The following is a 22,140-nucleotide window of genomic DNA, read 5'->3' on the forward strand; positions in this document are numbered from 1 at the left end:
CTCTGAGATACAGATGTCATCTGTTCATCCAAAAAATAGCATCAAATAGCTATGACTGGCAGCAGCATTTTATTTGGAACCAAAAGATAATGGTGGAATTAAAAAATGTACTGAGTTTATTTTACATACTTATAAGTTGCAATGGTAAGAAATAGAGTTAAAAAAATCTCTTAGGATTTTGTAATCTACTCCAAAGTCAGCATGAATAGAGAGAATTAAATAGGAATTTCTGTATTTTATGTATTTGTTATTCATTGCGTTTGAGTTAAAAAAAAAGAAAATACTTTCCTACATGATTTGATCCAACTTTTTAAAAAATAATAATTTTTAAGGAGAATTCAGTGGTCACTGTGGTTATCACTGGCTATACCACCAGTGGGCTGAAACTGCTTCTCCAGGTTTAGTATGTGGAAATCTGTTCAATAAATGATTGTTCAGTTAAGATTCTTCTAGGGTAGAAACTGACAGAAGCAGAAACCAGTGGCTGAGGTAGTGGGTGTATTGACACCTCTCTCTTTTGCTGACAACTGGGGTGGAAAGGGCTATTCTGCATCCTTTGGCAATTTATCAGCATCTTATAAGCAGCCGCTTGGCCAGCTCTGAGCTATGTTTACTGCCAGCTAACATAAGATTTAGAATGAGTGTAATTTTCAGCTTTTGTAAAGAGTATCAAATGATAAATAGAGTAATCAGATCTTCGCCTGTATTGCTTACTGCAGTGAAACATGGATTAAATGTGTAGTAAAAATATCAGTTAATCTGTCCAAGGAGCTAGATATATTCATTTGCTTTCTTTGATCCAGCTTAGTTGTTTCATTGGAAGAGAAGGGAGAAGAGAAAAGATGTTCTAATTATGTATATGTTTACAAGCCTCCCCCTCCCCTTAGGCTACTGCTAAGTTGTCTCACTCCATACACTCTGTGCTACAGCAATTTAATATTTCATTAAAAAAGCATTAATGATAGATCCAGTAAATTTCTCCTATCCAGGCTCCACAATGATAGCAATTCAAGTTAGTATTGATCTCTGAGTGATGCTCATGAAAACAAAGCCCAAAAAAGGGACAGTTAGAGTGCTGCTCATTTTCCTTGCATCTTGAGGTCAAGTTGGAGACCTGAGTCTGACCTGTAATTGTAATTACTGAAATGCTGACTCTTTTGGAAGAGTTTTCAAAGGCTTCTGCTTCTTGGCTTCTGGTTTTAATTTTAAAATAAAAATCAAATGTTACTCCATGAGAAAATACCCTGTTGCCTTTGAAGTATTTGATCATTTATTTAATGAAACAACACATTTATTAAATGCCTGTGTGTTTTCAAGTTACTATGGCCTCTACTTTAGAGAAGAGGAAGAGTTCTTGTTCTTAAGGATATGCTTTTTTTTTTCACTTAGAGGAGAAAGGAAAAAATAAAATGCAAGCATAAATATGAACAAAAAACTTTAAATGATGAGGGTCAAATGATTTGTTCTCATAAATAATTAGGTTTGTGTATACAGAAAGGAATTATTTCCAGCGAATATATTAAGAAATTTATAGGGCTTCCCTGGTGGCGCAGTGGTTGAGAGTCCACCTGCCGGTGCAGGGGACACGGGTTCGTGCCCCGGTCCGGGAAGATCCCACATGCCACGGAGCAGCTGGGCCCATGAGCCCTGGCCACTGAGCCTGTGTGTCCGGAGCCTGTGCTCCGCAATGGGAGAGGCCACAACAGTGAGAAGCCCGCATACCGCAAAAAAAAAAAAAAGAAATTTATATATGATTGGGATTTAAGTTAAAAAAAATTCAAGGATGTAATTTTCATGGTTTGAAAGTGGAGGGAGTATAGAGAACAGAAGTTTTATTTACTGGAGCAGTGGAATAAGAAGTGCAGAAAATGTTGGAAGCATATGGTAGAGGTCACTAGAATTTTAACTTCTAGGTAATTAATTTTATTATACAAATCACACAAAGCAACACTGTAAAAAAGAATGTAGGATTTAAAAAGAAAAGCAAAATTAAAAAGTAACTTGGCCCTGCATCCCTTCCCAAGCAAATGATCTATTTTCATTTTTCTGTGTTCTCTCTCCCTGAAGATTTTTGAACAGTGAAATGACATGATGGAAATTGTGTTGTAGGCCTTTTAGAAAGATTAATCTATCAGTAGTAAGCAAGATGGAAAGTGAAGTGTCTGAAACCTAGAGACCAATTATAATTGTATTGAAGTAATCCAGGTGAGAAGTGATAAGGGCCTGAACAGAAATGGAAAGAAATGGGAAGTTGTAAGAGGTATTGAAATGGAAAAATCACTGATAGGAAATGGGACATTAGAGAAAGGTAATCTTTAGAGATATCTGGAGCCTGAGTTAACAGCAATAGTTCCAGAGATAGAAAGAAGAAGTAGAATGATTAAAGTAGGTGTCTGGCTATGAAAAATGAGTTATATACATTTTTTAACATATTATATTTGAAAAAAATATGGTCACACAGAAATGATGCTAATATATTTAAAGATGGACAATTGGGATATATATGCATATTTCTAATCTTGAGATCTTTTCCATATTCCAGTCCCTCTTAATCATATAAAAGGGACATTTGGAGTGAAATCATCATCACGGTGGTGTGACTCACTTCTTTTTTCCCTCTCCTTTGATTTACAACTAATCAGACAACCATAACCAAAAAAAGTACCTCTGCAAAGCACACCAGGACACCTGAGAGATCCATCTATCTATGCACCCAAAAGTGGGTGGATTGGATCATGGAGGAGGTGGCAGAGCAAAGGAAGTTGCAGCGAAGCCAGCAGTGGCAGAGGTAGTGATGGCAGAGAAGGTGGTAGCCAGTCCAGAAGGGAGAAAGCACAGTTTTTCTGGCAGAGGAGGGCAGAGGATGAAGGAAATGAATGGGGGTTGACTTGGCCACGTGTGTGCAGCTGCAGGGACCAGGTGCTGTCTCTGAGGAGAGACTGCAGTGACTAAGGGGGAAGAAAGGAAAGGGAAATAGAACAGAAGGAAAGTGTCTCCTGTTGTCTGCCTTGGAAGGCAAGAGGACTGCCCACTGGCTTCTGGAACCCCCAACTTGAGGATCCTTCTACCAAGCTGTGGGCATACCCAAAGTCCCAAGTGTTAAGTACACACTTCACCCTGCTCTGCCACCACACTTTGCTTTTTTTTTTAAGTGCGTGAGCTCCCAACATTAGCAGGAATCAGCTCTAATAAGAAAAGCCAAAAACTTGTGCGATTGCACCTCTTTCTAGAAAACAAAAGAAAGTCTCCTAACTATCAATCTGTTGAACTATTGTAATCGAAGTGAACAAAGCCTTGTCTAAGTAAGAAAGGTGTTTGCTATGTCAAATGCAGCGGTGAGGCACTTCTTATCAAACACCATGAAAAATCACAGTAATACAGTGTCACAAAAATAAAACGACAGTTTCCAGCAACCAAACCCAAAGACACAGAATATTGTAATCTATATGATAAGGAATTTCAAATAGCTATTATGAAGAAGTCCAACAAACTAAAGAAAATTCAGAAAGGCAATACAGTGACCTCAGAAATAAAAACGAACAAACAGAGGAGTACTTTACTAAAGAGATTGAAATTCTAAAAAAGAAATGAACAGAAATTCTGGAGCTGAAGTACTCAATAAATGAGGTGAAGAATGCATTGGAAATACAGCAGATCATATGGAAGAGAGAATTAGAAAGCTCAAGGAAAAAGATATAGAAATAATTTAGATGAAAGAGGAGTGAGAACTAAGATTTTTAAAAAGTGAAGAAACTCTATGAGAACTGACTGCATTAGAAAAGCCAGCACAAGAATAAAGAGTTCCTAAGAAGTAAAAGAGAGGGATAAGGAAGCAGAGAGTGTATTTAAAAACTAATAGCTGAGAACTTCCCAAACCTGGGAAGGAACTGGATATGGAAGGCCATGAAGCTAATAGAACACCTTATCATCTCACTGCAAAAAGATCTTTTCCAAGACACATTATATATATTAAAAAATTTTTATTGGAGTATAGTTGCTTTACAACGTTGTGTTAGTTTATGCTGTACAGCAAAGTGAATCAGTTATATGTATACATATATCCCCTCTTTTTTAGATTTCCTTCCCATTTATATCACCACAGAGCACTGAGTACAGTTCCCTGTGCTGTACAGTAGGTTCTCATTAGTTATCTATTTTCTACATAGTGATATATATATGTCACTCCCAATCTCCCAATTCATCCCACTCCCCCTTTCCCCCTTGGTATCCATAAGTTTGTTCTCTACATTTGTGTCTCTATTTCTGCTCATTATATTAAAATTATCGAAAGTCAACAATAAAGGAAGAATTTTAAAAGCAGCTGGGGGAAAAAAGGCAATAACCTGTAAATGTACCCTCATTAGGCTATCAACAGATTCATCAGCAGAAACGCTACAGGCCAGGAGAGAGTAGAATGACATATTCAAAATATTAAACCATAAAAATTGCTAGCCAAAAACATTCTATCCAGCAAAGTTATCATTCAAATATGAAGGAGAAATTAAGGCTTTCCTAGATGAACAAAAACTGAAGGAGTTCACCACTAGACCTGCCTTACAAGAAATGTTGAAAGGAGCTCTTTAAGCTGAAACAAAAAGACAAAAGCACACAAAACTCTGATTAAGGTGGTAAATAGAATAGGATACTGTAACTCTTCTTTTTAGAATAGTATGTTAAACTCTTAACTGTAGCTTAAAAGTTAAAGGAAAAGAACATTAAAAATAACTGTAGCTGCTACAACTTGGTAATAAAATCACAGCACAAAAAGTCATGATTTGTGACATAAAAATATAAAAAGGGAAAAGTAAAAGAATGGAACCTTATAGGCAAATGAAGATAAATTGCTATCAGCAGAAAAAAGACTATTTTATCTATGAGATGTTTTATGTAAACCTCATGGTAACTGGCAAGCAAAAATCTAGAGCAGAACACAAATCATAAAAAAAGGAGAGACTGAGCAAACCTCCATAGAATACCACCAACGTATAAAGGTGGACAGAAACAAAGGAAAAAGAAACAATGAAGAGACAAAATAACCAGAAGGCAAAATATAAAATGGCAGTAGTAAATTCTTAAATATCAAAAATCACCCTAAATGTAAATGGATTGAACTCACCAGTCAAAAGGCACAGAGTGGCCGGATGGATAAAAAGACAAGACCCAGGTATATGCTGCCTGAAGGAGACTAATTTTAACTCTAAAAACACATGTAGGCTCAAAGTAAAAGGATGGAAGATGATATTTCAAACAAACAGAAATGAAAAGTAGGTGAGGGTAGCCATACTAATATCAGAAAAAATAGACTTAAAAAAAAAGAGTAACAAGAGACAAAGAAGGTCATTATATAATGACAAATGGGTCAATACATCAAGAAGCTATAATAATCCTAAATATATCTGCTCCCAACACCCAAGCACCAAAATATATTAAGTGATTAATAACAGATCTTAAGGGAGAAATAGACAACAATGCAATAATTGTAGGGAACTTCAATACCCCACTATCAACAATAGAGAGATCATCTAGGTGGAAAGTCAACAAAGAAACGTAGGAATTGAAACACACTTTAGAACAAATGGACTTAATAGACACATACAGAATACTCAATCCAACAGCTACAGAATATACATCATTATTAAGTGTACATGGACCATTCTCCAGGATAAATCATATGACAGGCCACTCAACAAACCTTAACAAACTTAATAAGATTGAAATTACACCATCTTCTCTCACCACAATAGTATGAAACTAGAAATCAACAATAAGAGGAAAGAGAAAATCTACAGTAATGTGGAAACTAAACAACACACTACTAAACAGTCATTGGGTCAAAGAAGATATAAAAAGTGAAATAAAATTCTCAAAACAAAGGAAAATGGAAACACAACATATCAAAGACTGTGGGATGCAGCAAAAGCAGTTCTGAGAGAAAATTTTATAACAATAAATGCATATATTATGAAATTAGAAAGATCTCAAATAAACAACCTAAATTTTCAACTCAAGAGCTAGAAAAAGAACAAACTATGCTCACAGTTACCAGAAGGAAGGAAATAATAAAAATAAGTGTGGAAATAAATGAAATAGAGACCAGGAGAGCAATTGAAATGATCATGGAAACTAAGTGCTGACTCTTTGAAAAGACAAATAAAATTGACAAACCTTTAGCTAGATTAAGAAAAAAGAGAGAAGACTCAAATAAATAAAAATAGACATGAAAGTGGAGACATTACAAATAATACTACAGAAATACATAAAATCAGAAGAGACTGCTATGAACAATTATATGCCAACAAATTACGTAACTCTGAAGAAATTGATATATTTCTAGAAGCACACGATCTACCAAGATCAGGAAGAAAAAGGAAATCTGAACAGACTAATAATCAATATAGAGATTGAGTCAGTAAGCAAAAACTCCCAACACAGAAATCTCCAGTAGCAGATAACTTCACTAGAGTATTCTACCAAACATTTAAAGAAGAATTAACACAATCCTCCTCAAACTCTTCTAACATATCGAAAAGGAGGGAACACTTCCAAATTACTGTATGAGGCCAGCATCACTTTGATACCAAAATGAGATAAGGATACCACAAGAAAACTGTAGACCAGTATCCCTGATGAATATAGATGCAAAAATTCTCAACAAAACCTTAGCAAATTCAAGAATTCAAGACACAGTAAAAGGATTATACACCTTGACCAAGTGGGACTTATACCTGGGATGCAAGGATGGTTCAACCTATGCAAATCAATAAATGTAATAAATCACATCAATAAAATGAAAGATAAAAATCACATGATAGTTTCAATAAATGAAGAAAAATCATTTCACATCCTTTCATGATAAAAACCCGTAACAGACTGGGTATAGAAAGAACATACTTTTATATAATAAAGTACATATGGGACAAACCCACTATATACTAACATTATACTCAATGGAGAGAAATTGAAAGTGTTTCCTTTAAGATTAGGACCAAGGTAAGCACGTCCACTCTCACCTCTCCTATACAATATAGTAGTGGAAGTCCTAGCTAGAGAAATTAGGCAAAACAGAGAAATAAAGTGCATCCAAATTGGAAAGGAAAAGTAAAATTGTCATTATTTGCTGATGATATGATCCCATATATATATATAAATCCCATAGAATCAGTCAAAAAACCCGTTGGAATTAATTAATAAAGTGGCAGGATACAAAATCAACATACAGAAATCAACTGCATTCCTTTACACTAATGATGAAACATCAGAAGGAAATAAAACCATCCCATTCACAATAGCATCAAAAAATACTTAGGAGTAAACTTGATTGAAGAAGTAAAAGATTTGTACAATGAAAACTACAGTGAAATAAATCGAAGAAGACACAAACAAATGGAAAGATATTTGTTCATGGATCAGAAGAATTAATATTGTTAAAATGGCCATACTACCCAAAGCCATGTACAGATTCAGTGCAATCCCCAACAAAATACTAAAAACATTTTTCACAGAAATAGAAGAAACTTCCTAAAATTTATGTGGAACTATAAAAGACCATAAGTAGCAAAACAGTCTGGAGGAAAAATAACAAAGCTGGAGATATCACACTTCCTGATTTCAAACTATACTACAAAGCCACAGTAATAAAGAAAGTATGGTACTGCCACAGAAATAGACACATTGACCAGTAGAACTGAATAAAAAGCCCAGAATTAGGGCTTCCCTGATGGCACAGTGGTTGAGAGTCCACTTGCCAATGCAGGAGGCACAGGTTCATACCCTGGTCTGGGAGGATCCCACATGCCGCGGAGCGGCTGGGCTTGTGAGCCATGGCCACTGAGCCTGTGCGTCCGGAGCCTGTGCTCCGCAAAGGGAGAGGCCACAACTGTGAGAGGCCCACGTACCGCAAAAAAAAAAAAAAGCCCAGAATTAAACCCCAACATATACAGTTAACTAATATTTAACATAGGAGCTAAGAATACTCAGTAGGGAAAGGATAGTCTCTTCAACAAATGGTGTTGGGAAAACTGAATAAACACATTCAGAGAAATGAAATTGGACCCCTATCTCACAAAACTCACAAAAATTACTTGAAATGGATCAAAGAGTTAAACATAAGAGCTGATATGATAAAAACTCATAGAGGAAAGTCTAGGAATGAAGCTCATCTATATTGGTCTTGGCAATAACTTTTTGGGCATGATGCCATAAGCACAAAAAATGAAACAAAACAAAAATCAAATGGGATTACATCAAACTTAAAAGCTTCTGCACAGCAACAGAAGCAATTAAAATGAAAAGACAGCATACAGAATGGAAGAAAATTTTTGAAAACCATATTTTGGATAAGGGGTTAATATCCAAAATATATGAATAAATCAGTTAACTCAATAACAACAACAAAATCCAGTTAAAAAGTGGACAGAAGAACTAAATAGACATTTCTCCAAAGAGGACATCAAAATGGCCAAGAGACACATGAAAATATGCTCAACATCACTAATCATTAGGGAAATGCAAATCAAAACCACAATGAGATATCATGTCACACCTATTCGAATAACTGTTCAAGAAGACAAGTGCTGGCGAGAATGTGGTGAAAATGAAACTTGTATATATTGTTGGTGGGAATGTAAATTGGTCCAACCACTATGGAAAACAATATGGAGATTCTTCAAAAAATTAAAAACATATCTACCGTACAATTCAGCAATTCCACTTCTGGGTATATAGCCAAAAGAAATGAAAACAGGATATCAAAGAGATATCTGCACTTCCATGTTTATCGCAACATCATTCACAATAGTGCTGGTACGGAAACAACACAAATGCCCATCAATGGATGAATGGATAAACAAGATGTGGTACACATATACAATAGAATATGAAATGAGATATCCTCCCATTTGCAACAACATGGATGAACACTGAGCATGTTATGCTAAGTGAGATAAGTCAGATAAAGACAAGTACTGTATGATCCCGTATATGTGTAATCTAAAAAACTTAAACCTGTAAAAACAGAATAAAATGGTGGTTACCAGTGGGGGTGGGGACAAGAGTGATGGTGTTTAAGCTACAAACTTGTAACAAGTAGTAAATAAGCACCAGAGATCTAATACACAGTATAATGAATATAGACAGTAATATTGTACTATAATTATGTAATGTGATAAATACCACATCAGCAATATACAATATATATATCAAAGTAACAAGTTGTACACCTTAAACTTACACAATGTTTCACATCAAACTTGCTCAATTAAAAAAAAGCAGACATCAGGAAAATGCATATCAAAACCACAAACGAAGTATCACCTCACACCTGTCACAATGGCTATCATCAGAAAGACAACAAATAAAAACATTGGCCAGGTTGTGGAGAAAAGGGAACCCTAGTACACTGTTGGTAGGAATGTAAATTACCGCATCCACTATGGAAAACAATAAGGAGGTTCCTCAAAAAAACAAAAATAGAACTACCATATAATCTAGCAATTCTACTCCTGGAAAAAGAAAATAAAAACCACTAATTCAAAAAGGTATGTGCACCCCAGTGTTCATAGCAGCATTATTTACAATAGCCAAAATATGGAAACAACCTAAGTGTCCATCAACAGATGAATGAATAAAGAAGATGTGGTACATTTATATACAATGGAATTCTACTCAGTCATAAAAAGAATGAGATTTTGCCAGTTGTGACAACATGGATGGACCTGGAGGGTATTTTGCTTAGTGAAGTAAGTCAGAAATAGAAAGGCAAATACTGTATGTTTTCACCTGTATATGGAATCTGAAAAATAAAACAAACGAATATAACAGAACAGAAACGGACTCAGATAAACAGAAGAAACTAGTAGTTACCAAGGTAAGAGGGATGGGGGGAAGAGCAAGATAGGGGTAAAGGGTTCAGAAGTACAAAGTACTATGAATAAAATAAGATACAAGGATGTAATGCACAGAACAGGGAATATAGCAAATATTTTATAACTTTAAATGAAATATATTCCATAAAAATATTGAATCACTGTTGTACACATGAAACTAACAATATTGTAAATCAACTATACATCTTTAAAAGAAATGAATAGATAGATTCAATAGATAAACAGGAACAGTTGAAATCACAGATGTGAATTAATTGTGGTGTGTTAAGGAAGTAGATGAGATTATTAATAACTTTTTTGAGAAGAGGAAAAATAATCAGTGAGGAAAGGAGTGGTCAGTGAAGTGGATTGAGAACCCACATGATGATTATCAAAATTAGAGAAGAGAGCAAGAAAAGAGAGAGAAAAAACAAAACAAAACAAATCCACAACCATATTTAGAGAAGTAGTATAGGGAAGACAAGGAGAATGAGAACTGAGAAAAGGGCATTATATTTCATAACTAAAAGTTCATTGGTGACACTTTAGAAATCAGTGAAGAATTAATTTGTTAAACCATTTTCTAAAGGTTAATTTTTCATTCGACACATTTTTTTTAATGAAAGGAGAGAAGGAAATGGAATGGAAGCTAGTAGGTGATGAAATTAAGCAAACTTTGTTTACTTCATGCCATTAACTTACAATGTAAAAAATATTTAAATATAAAAAATGGTTTTTCAATTTTTAAGGCTGAGTAAAGGGAGCAACAGGTAAGTCAAAGAATAGATATGTGAGTATTAGGAAGATCTACAGGGACAGACAGAAAGGGTTTAGGGGAGAGTGAAACTAGAGAGGCCAATTAGGGAACTGTTTCAGTAGTCCTGGCAAGGGATGTTGCAAGGTGACTTGAATTAGGCTTGTAGTTGTGGAAGTGGTGAATATTGGTTGGATCCAGTCAATATTTTGAAGATAGAGCTGATCTGATTTGATAATGAATAAGATATGAGATGTGAGAACAAGAGAAATAAAAAATGATGTCGTTTTATTGGCTTAAGCAACTGAAAGAATGGGGGTGCCATTTACTGCGATGAGTGAGACTAAGGAAAATGCAGGACTTTTTTTCAATGTGTTAGTACTGGTTTTACTCTTTTATTTTTTTTTATTGCGGTACGCGGGCCTCTCACTGTTGTGGCCTCTCCCGTTGCAGAGCACAGGCTCCGGACACGTAGGCTCAGCGGCCATGGCTCATGGGCCCAGCCGCTCCGCGGCATGTAGGATCCTCCCGGACCAGGGCACGAACAGGTGTCCCCTGCATTGGCAGGCGGACTCTCAACCACTGCACCACCAGGGAAGCCCTTGTTTTACTCTTAGACATCCACGTGGTGATGTTGTCTAGAAAGTTAGACACATGAGTCTTTAAGAGTGAAATTCAGGACGTGTAAGTTTGATATTCATCCATACATTAACAATATGGAAATAAGGAGAAATCAGCTATGAACATTAAGAGTAATCAGTGAGGTATGAAGATCTGGAGAGGATGATGTCTGCAAAACCAAAGAGAGGATGTTTCAAGAAAGGGCATGTTCAGCTGTGTCCAAGTCTGGTGAGACATAGAGTAAGATGTGTACACAGAATTAGGGGAGATTTGCACCTCTGGTAGTATCTGAAGTAAACAAAATCATTGATTAGTTGGTTAATCGACTCTAATTATCTTTTTCTTGGAATTGATTTTTTAGGCAAGGCTCTAGGTATTTTGATGTGGAGGAATGGGGTAGTGTTACATGAAGTAGAGTCACAGACAATGGAGGGATGGCATTAGAACAGGCAGCTCTGGAGGGGGTATTTCTTACATATAGGTCTCTGTGGTGTTCCTAGACTTAATTTATAGAGTGTTAGGTGGTATCACTGCTGGGTGATTTGGGGGCCTGCCATAAACTTTGCTGAAAGGTTATCAGTGCCAGTATAGAGGGGTTGGGCTTATCGAAAGCTCGTGGAGATCTAGAGGGTAGACTTAAAGGACACCATTTTCTCTTTATCACTTTTAGTAGAAATACGTAATACAAAGTGTAGCAGTTTAGATCTGTGCAGAATAAAGATGTTATAACAAACACACTGAAAACAGAATTCTCATAAAATTCAACAATTATCTTCTCTTGGTGTCTCTTAAACTCAAGTAGATAGCAAGAGACAGGATGAGGGTTTTCACTGAGGATGAAAGAAATTTGTATGTCTTCTCATACATTCTTTTCATATCCCTTTTGCCTGTGGTCATATAAATCTTTTTCTCACTTGAAATGATGAAACCTTCAAAGTCAGAGAGTTAATAACAAAAATAATTACCATAACTGTCCTATAAGGAAAACCTAAGGATATTTAGATTTTTCTTGTTAATCATTGCACTATATTGCCAGGAATAGCAGTTCTCTATTTTATCTCCAGCACACATTTATAGAGGAAAGGTGTAAGTTAAAAAAATTTTTTTAAATGCCCTATTTTGTTATTTTCATTCATTGTACCTTATAGTTACTTTTTGTTTTTCTTCTCTTGCTTGTCAGTCAGTGACAGAACTCAACAAGTCTAAGAAAACTTTATCTGTGTAAATTTTATACCTTGAATCCTACATCTTATTTTTGTCCTTTAATTTTACTATCTGCCTTGCTGAATATAAATACATACAAATATAATGCCTATAAAACTATTAATTGTATACTTTTATTATGATTATTATTATTTTGCTGCAAAGTGGGTAAAACAAAGTGGGTAGGATAATGGATATTTTGCCTGATTATAAGAAAATATTGTACTATTAAAAATGGATTCCAGGGCTTCCCTGGTGGCGCAGTGGTTGAGAGTCCGCCTGCCGATGCAGGGGACACGGGTTCGTGCCCCGGTCCGGGAAGATCCCACATGCTGCAGAGCAGCTAGGCCCATGAGCCATGGCTGCTGAGCTTGCGCGTCCAGAGCCTGTGCTCCGCGACGGGAGAGGCCACAACGAGAGAGGCCCGCGTACCGCAAAAAAAAACAAAAAAAAAAACCAAAAATGGATTCCATTGGTTACTTTATATTGTTATACAATTACTGATGAACAAGCTCATTGGCATCTTCTTACATTATTTTGGGAGTTTATTTGCCACTTCTACTATTGCCATGATTTGTATGTCACCACTAACCTGAATTATTTACTGTTTATGCAATATACTCACCTTTCCTACAAATTTGTGTTCCTGTCATTTTAGTTCCTAGATGTTCCTCCCTCTCATTTACCTATGACATTCCATTTATTCTTCAGGTTCTACCTCAAATTTGTCCTTCCTTATAAAAGTTTACTGATGATATAACCAAAAGACCTCACCAATTATTACTTATTTGTACATGTCCTCTGACAGTTATCCCATGTGGGCTTGATGTTTGTGTAAATGCTTTATCTTCTGTATTCCTTGAGGGGTGTCATTTTTTACATTTTATCTTCCACAGTTTTCTGTACAGACCACCAGTTCAATGAGAAGTGAATTTAATTGAGTCTTTGTGTTTGTACCCCTTTCTGTTTCCATGGTAAGGTAGTTGTTACCTCCCTTTTGCATGTATCAATACCTCACACCTGCCTATGTTTGTAGTCTTTAATGAAAATAATGGCTACGGTTTGGAGGGTTTACTATATGCTGAGTATTGTCTTTTAGTACTTTATATACATTAATTTATTACTCCTCATAAAAAAATGGAGTTAACATGATGATAATCCCCACTTTACAGAGGAGGAAATTGAGGTGCAGAGAATTTAAGTAATTTATCTAGAGCCATGCAGTTGGTGGAGTCAATTTTTAGAATTGAGAAATTTTCCGTCTATAAATTCATCAGGGAATTTGACCTATAGTTTTCTTTTCTTTTAGTACTCTTATCTGTCTTTGGTATCCTGGTAATGCTGGCCTCCTAAAATGAGCTTGGGAGTGGTTCCTCCTCTTTATCTTTTTGGAAGAGTTTTAGAAGGATTGGCATTAATTCTTTGTTTGCTGGAATTCACCAGCAAAATCATCTTGTCTTGGGCTTTTCTTTGTTGGGAGGTTTTTGATTATTGCTTCAATTTTGTTAGTCATTATTAGTCTCTTCAGATTTTCTAATTCTTCGTGATTCAGTCCTGGTAGGTTGTGTGTTTCTAGGAATTTATCCACTTCTTCTAAGTTGTACAGTTTATTGGCTTGTAATTGTTCATAGTAGCCTGTTACGTCCTTTGTATTTCTCTGGAAATAGTTACAATGCCTCCTCTTTCATTTTTAATTTTATTTGAGTCCTCTCTCTTTTCTCTTGGTTAATCTAGTTAAAGATTTGTCCATTTTGTTTATCTTTTCTAAAAACCAACTCTTAGTTTCATTGATTGTTTTTCTATTATGTTTCTAGTCTCTATCATTTATTTCTGATCTAATCTTTATTTTTTCCTTCTCTCTACTAAATTGGGCTTAGTTTGTTCTTCTTTTTCTAATTCTTTGAGGTGTAAAGTTAGTTTGTTTATTTTAGCTTTTTCTTTTTTTATATAATGTAACATTTATTGCTATAAACTTCCCTCTTAGAACAGATTTTGCTGCATCCCATCTGTTTTAGTATATCGTATTTTTCTTTACTTTCATCTCAAGATACTTTCTAATTTCCCTTTTGATTTCTTTGACTCATTGGTTTTCAGTAGTGTGTTGTTTAATTTCTACATATTTGTGAATTTTCCAGCTTTCTTCCTGTTAACTATTTCTAATTTCATACAATGGCAAACAAGAGTGACAAGGTGCCTGACCTAATGAAGGAAACAGAAAAATAAACAACACAAAAAAATTTTTAATTGTGATATTTGTCAGAGAGTCATGAGGTAGGAAATAATGGAAGATAGAAGATAGGGTAATCAAGACATTTTCTGAGAATTTAACATTAAAAATGAAGGATGAGAAGTTTGCTGTACAGAGGTCAGAAGGAGGAAGAGGAAATGAGAAAAAACATTCCAGGGACAGAAAACTCCAGGTGCAAGGGCCCTGGGTGAGAAAAGGAATATTTCCTTTCATTTAAAAAAAAATAAATTTATTTATTTTTAGCTGCTTTGGGTTTTTGTTGCTGCACAAGGGCTTTCTCTAGTTGTGGCAAGCGGGGGCTACTCTTCGTTGTAGTACATGGGCCTCTCATTGCGGTGGTTTCTCTTGTTGCGGAGCACGGTCTCTAGGCGTACAGGCTTCAGTAGTTGTGGCTGGCGGGCTCTTAGAGTGCAGGCTCAGTAGCTGTGACGCACAGGCCCAGCCGCTCTGTGGCCTGTGGTATCCTTCTGGACCAGGGCTTGATCCTGTGTCCCCTGCATTGGCAGGCGGATTCTTAAGCACTGCACCACCAGGGAAGCCCCTCCTTTCATTTTTATTATTAGCATGTTCTTTGTAATTTGGCCATAGTGCTCTTTGTGATTAAACTACAGTAAAATTAAGGAAATGGTCATAGGGCCTCATTAATATGCTATCAGTAGTATATTTTTAAAATAATTGTTTTTAAATCATTTAAAAATCATTGTTCTGTTTCTTAATATAAATTGTACCTGAGAATTGATATCTTCAGTTCCATTTCTCTGTTTTTAACTTACTGATTTTGCAAAAAGGTAAAAAATAGTAATTTAATTGGTATATTTTTTAACTTATGCAAGAGATTTTATTTTAGCTAAAGAATGTGCATTTTAAAAATTTCAGCATTATTTTCAACATGAAAATATCTAAAAAGACAGGAGCTGCACAATTGTTTAGTTTTTTTTCCTCTAACTTTGCAGTTTGTGTATAGATATCACCATATAACCTAAAAAAAGATGAATAGTATTTTGACAATATTTTATACTTTCTTTACAAAGCAAGGTGAAATTATATTAAACCAGTGATTTCTTGTGTATTGACCTTGCACTGGCTCTTGAAAGGGAATGAAAATAGAGACATTCATTGCTAAGAATAAATTTCTTGCCTGAAGTTGAGGGAAAATAAAAGCCCTGACAACCATGACAGAGAGTCAAAGGTTCTCATCTTTGGAGTAAAAAGGTGTCCACACATCAAGGGCAAAAAATGCTAAAATCTCAGAGGCAGAGAGAACGCTGTAGAGAGCCTTCCTGAACCTACTGAGGTTAAATCATTTACTTCATCATGTATTTCATTCTACCTCCTTCTTCTAGTATTTTAGGACTGTGAATGCTTTTATTAATCTTAAGCTGTTAAATTGTCACTTTTAAATTTGCTATATGAAAGCGTTCCCTGTGGGAAAGCATTTTATTGAGCAGGGTTGGAACATTCAGGCTTGAAAGGGAAAATAGTTGTGTCCTTAGTCCATTTGTGTTTAATCTCCTCTTTGTTTCTCCTCCTTGTCCAAATTAAGAAAAACTCATACACAGGAGAAAAGTACGCTGAAATGTGTTTTCTTTCATTTTTAATGCTTTAATGGCAGGCAGAATTATCTCCTTTTGTTCTAACGAAATATTTGTTAAATCACTCATCCTTCCATCATTTAGTTCACCTCCCAGAAGTCTTCACAGTTCTTCCAAATGGAAGAAATATTTCTCTTTTTTGTATTTCTATGATATATATTGTCTATAGAATGATTTCACAAATACAATTTTTATATTACAGATTCCTCCCCTAAAAGGAACACTCTTCCCAATTTGATCATAATCTGAACATTAGAGTGTGCACTGTGCATATATTGATATCTCCACAGGATCTACCTCAATGCCTTGCACATAGCAACACTCAATGACTATTTCTTGAACTGATTTTTTCATGCTGCATCTAACAAAAGAGGCTTTGTCATTGTTCTTAGAAATCTGAGCAAATTAAATTCATTATAAATTTTAGGTTTTCTAGGGGTTCCTTGCCAATTTCCTGTAATAATTCTTGGTTTTTGAATATTTTCTTTTTATTTATTAATCTTTATCCTTTATTAGTTCTTTATTAATCTGCTAATCAGATAACTATCTTATCAGGATCACTTAATATTTTTATGCTGGAATTTTGTTTTTGTTAAATGGTCAGTTTATTATTAGTTTTCTTCCTTTTCAGAAACATAGACCATGGAATCATTTATATCTTTATTGATTAAATCAACAAATATTTATCAACAAATATTTATTGAGTGCCTACTAGGTGTCTGACATATATGCTGATTGCATAATTGTGAATAAGATATTCACAGCATCTGTGGAGAAGGTACATATAACACATTGAGCTTATAAGTACTATAATGATGGTAGGTGCAAGGTATTGTGGACACACTTAGAGGGGGCACAAAAACAGTGCTAGGCGTTTAGGGATCTAAGTCATGAGTAGGAATTAGCTTGGGCAAAGTTGTAAAAGAAGGATCTCTGCACTTAAAAAGTGCTTTGTTCTTATTTGCTTGTTTTCATATCTTGCTCTGATCAGGTTGTTGGTTTTAACTTTGGTTCTTATAAAATGCTTTCAGATCACTTGATTGTATTTTCTGAATGCAGCTTCCCATCGTTTCTCCTTCATTAACCATTTCTTTCTCTGGGTCAAAATTAAATGGAGAGAAACAGTTCCCTGTGGTTTTCTCAGCCTCTTAACAATGATTTTTTTTCCCTAGAAAGCATGTTAAAAATATAATGCCTGTGTAACGAATTTTCCAAAGATAGAAATATTTTTTAATACTTCTGATCTCTCTTAATTTTAAGACATCACATAATAGAGTTGTATGAACCTGTACTTCTCCCTAAACTACTTATCTCTCTCAGTGAAGAACACTGTTACCAGATACTTTGCTGAGCGGTAAACTGATTGAAAGTAGATTGGTAGAAATCTGGGAGATATCACAGATACTTCACTTTCCTTAACCTCTAACATGTTTCTCCCACATTCCACCATCTTTACAATTTTTGTTTTATTGTAAGAACACTTAATGTGAGATCTACCCTCTTAGCAAATATTTAAGTGCATAATACATTATTGTTGACCACAGCTATAATATTGTACAGTAGATCTCTAGAGAAGGCCTGAATTAATCACAAAACTTCTCAGTCAGTGGCCTTAATCAAACTAAATACTGACCAAAAGAGAGTAGATATTATCAACAGACTATCTCATACCTATATCAGCAATTTTGTGAAAGTGTTCTCAACTAGAGGCAGCAAACATGCATTGGAGTCCTAGAGAACAGCCCTACCAGCCAGAAGTGTGCAGGGTGCCATGGTTATCAGCTGTTGCTTGGGAATCTAGAGTTTGTAGAGGTCAGTTAGAAGATGACCTATTGTACTACCAAAGGAAAAAATATGTTCCTTAATATAAATATTGAGCATCATTTTTAAATGATAGTTCAGTTTCTTTCCTTCCTAATTTAAGCCTTCACACTATTTATTAAATTCAGTTTAGTTCAACAAAGGATTACTGATTACCTACTATATTTCAGGATATTTGAGAATACAAAAAAGAACAAGGCATCCAGTCCTTTTTTCATCAGAGATCATAGTCAAGTTGTGGAGACCTAAAGGATAGTTTTGAAATGATATGATAAATTCAAGTAATACAAGTGTGTATAGGGTGCTATGGTCACATTATTAATAAGACAGACATAGATAATGAAGACTTTTCTCTAAACCCTTTGGAGTTTAAAAATGAAAACAAGATAATTCAGGAAAGGAAGTGAACAAATATTCAAATTCTTTGGGTAGAAAGGACCTATTGACTGTCAAAGATGATTATAAAACCACTTTGTCTCTAGACACATCTGATGAGATTTCAGAACTCTAGGTCTAAAGGTAAATGATTTAAGCATATACAGGAAAAAATACAACCAAATGAATGCAGTTGAGAATGACTTCAAATAACTTATCGACAACACGGGACTGGAAAATGCAAAGTTCTGAGGGAAATTGAACTTGGATTTTTAATTCTGTTCATAGCCTGAAAGAGCAGAACATGAGATACAACCATGAAGGGCAGCTAAGTATGATCTGATAAGGAGTAGAGAGGGTCAACAATAGTTCAGAGTGGATCCATTGAACTTGGATGCTTACAGCACTTGCCTTTGAGCAGGAAGAGTTTTTAAGGGAAATACAGCTAAACTTACTTCTGTAATACATAATAATCCCAGTATTATACTGGCTTTTTTTTTTTGTACAACGGTGCTCACAACAGATTTGTTTGTAATAGTCAACGCTAAAAATAAACCAAATGTCCTTAAATAAGTGGTTAAACAAACTGTAATACTACTCAGCGGTAAAAAGGAGCACACTGTTGACACACACAATGACTTAGATGGCTCTCAAGGGAATTATTCTGAGTGAAAATGAGCCAATATTGAAAGATTACATAATATATGATTCTATTTATACAACATTCTTTTTAAAAATTGAGGCATAATTGAGGCATAATTGATATATAACTTGTAACATTATATTAATTTCAGATGTACAACATAATGATACAATATTTGTATATACTGTAAAATGATCACCACAATATCTAGTTAATATCCATCCCCATATATAGTTAAAAACATTTTTTTTCTTGTGATGAGTACTTTTAAGATCTACTCTCTTAGCCATATTCAAATATGCAACACAGTGTTATTGACTATAGTCACCATGCTGTGCATTACATCCCTGTGAAATTCTTTTATAACTGGAAGTTAGTACCTTTTAACTCCCTTTACTCATTTCGCCCAATCCCCACCTCTGGCAACAACCAATCTGTTTTTTATATCTATGGGCTTTGTTCATTTTTTTGTTTGCTTGCTTGTTTTTGATTTTAGATTCCACATGTGAGTGAGATCATATGGTATTTGTCTTTGTCTGACTTATTTCACTTAGTATAATGCCCTCAAGGTCCACCTGTGTTGCTGCAGATTGCAAGAACTCATTCTTTTTTATGGCTTCTTTTTATATATATCTATATCTATATCTATCTATCTATCTATCTATCTATCTATCTATCTATATATATCACATCTTCTTTATCCATTCATCTATCAGTGGACACTTAAGTTGTTTCCATATCTTGGCTGTTGTAAATAATGCAGTGAACATGGAGGTGCATATAGCTTTTCAAATTAGCGTTTTCATTTTCTTTGGATAAATACCAAGAAATGGGATTGCTGGATCATATGTTAGTTTTATTTTTAATTTTTTTTGAGGAATCATCATATTGTTTTCCATAGCGGCTGCATCAATTTACAGTCCCACCAACAGTGCACAATATAATGGCTATTTTATCAGCTTTAAAATTATGGAGTTTTTCTATTGACAATACACAGAAATCTTATAGAGAACCAAAATTAATAGCATAACTGACAGAAATCAAAAGGATGAGGAGAAGTAAAAGTAGGTTCTTTAGCTTTCTAGATCAGCCAGTAGATCAGCTTAAAGGTGATAGAGCAAGAAACAGAGGTTTAAATCGATTATTTTATATTATAAATGTAACCACAATTAGAACTACAAATTATAACTAATACACATCATGAGTTAGGTGGGGAAAACGAGATTTATGAGGAAAATTATAAATTATTCATTTTTAAGAAGAGGTCTGGTAGAGGATATAAAAAAGAGAAACTGAAAAGTCGTTATATTTTTTTACTTAAAACTTTTCTGTATGGCTTGACTTTATTCCTCTAAGTGAATATATTGCTTTAGCAAAAAGATACTTAATGCATAAAACACAAGATGAAATACCAAAATATTACTGGGTAAGCATTTTAGGAATGACTCCCCTTCCACTTTAGGTTTTATATTTTTCCCCAAATCTTCTATGCACATTACTTTTATAATCTAAAATTCTATAAAATAAATTTCATGTTTAAAATAGTGGTAACATCTGATGTAACACAATGTATTTCAAATAGACGTGCAAGTTATTGCAAAAAATTGGATATATCCTTTACAAGGCCAAGTTGCTCAAGTATGTTGAGCATCTATGATATAGTTGCAGTGTAACTGTTGATGGTTTTTTAATCTTGTAAGTACTGACTTAAGTCCTGTGCATCACAGATAATATGACAATTCCAAAAATTAAGCTGTAGAGAAAAATTCCTTGTTACTACATAGAAAATCACTTGATAGAATTAAATGAGTCACTCAACCGTGCTGCACAAATTTATAGCCATTATCTGTGGAGAAATAGAGTTAGCACTGGCATTAAATGTGCTATTTGATTTCTTTATTATAAATTTTATGTTCTGTTCAGATTCTTTACCCACTACCATATGGTTTTCATTATGTTTGTTGCCATTTGTTATGCCCGATAAGTTAAAAATTTTATTATATATTGATTTACTGCTGTGAATGCCTGAAGACCTTTGTGCTCTCAACACCATCATTTATCAGATATCAATTGTTTTTTACTCTCAGACCACAGAACATATTAAACTGATTCTGGATATATCTTTATATGCTAAAGGGCCTGACCCCAATTTTTTTGTTAAAGGCATTTTAGCTTCAGTTTTAAGAGCAATTTTGTTTTTTGCAATATTGTGGTGTTCTTGACTAGGATTCCCGCTTTTTCATTTATTTGGCTGTAAAGCAGGACAAAAACAGTGTTTCAGATAATTTGTAGAGATATGGCAGCTGTTCTTGATTTAATCAGTGTCCATAAAAATGATTTAGGAATGTTTTATTTGGAAAATGAGTTGTACAGGTGATCATAAATTAAAGTGCTTTAAAAAATATATACCAGTTAAAAGGAATGAATATGGACTTCCCTGGTGGTCCAGTGGTTAAGAGACTGCACTTCCAATGCAGGGGGCCCGGGTTCGATCCCTGGTCAGGGAACTAGATTTCGCATGCCCCAACGAAGATCCTGCACGTGGCAAATGAAGATCCCGTGTGCCTCAACTAAGATACAGCGCAGCCAAATAAATAAATATATTTTTAAAAAAGGAATGAATGCTTTGTCCCATCCTAGATTCTGTTACATATGGTTTTAATATGCCTCTATATGGTGGGATAATCATTGTCCAAAGAATGACAAACTGCAGCTGAATTTGCAAGATAATTTTCTGATTATTTTCCTATTTTTTCTACTTGCTTTGAGATACCTATTCAATTATCTAATACATAGTTGAAAATAAAATGCTGTATTCTAAGTGCAGAAGTCTACAATAATATATAAATATTAAAAAGTTTAACCATCGTGACATATAGAACATTAAAAGGTTAACTGAATAATTAATATTAATACTTTCTGAAACAAATTGGTGAATCTGAGTGTTAGAATTCTTCTAAGCATTATTTTCTATTAAAAGTGATAGTTTAGCCTACTAATGAGTGAAATAGGAACAATAA

The 22,140-nt window shown here is 34.7% G+C and overlaps 1 non-coding gene across 1 annotated transcript; it reads left to right on the forward strand.

Annotated features, from left to right (window-relative positions):
• The first annotated feature begins 21,554 nt into the window (after positions 1-21,554).
• On the forward strand, positions 21,555-21,627 carry TRNAG-UCC. Its single transcript has one exon. It is a non-coding gene; the product is annotated as a tRNA-Gly (tRNA).
• Positions 21,628-22,140: the final 513 nt, after the last annotated feature.

Source organism: Phocoena sinus, chromosome 7, assembly GCF_008692025.1.
Source record: "Phocoena sinus isolate mPhoSin1 chromosome 7, mPhoSin1.pri, whole genome shotgun sequence".
In the NCBI taxonomy this organism is placed as follows: Eukaryota; Metazoa; Chordata; class Mammalia; order Artiodactyla; family Phocoenidae; genus Phocoena; species Phocoena sinus.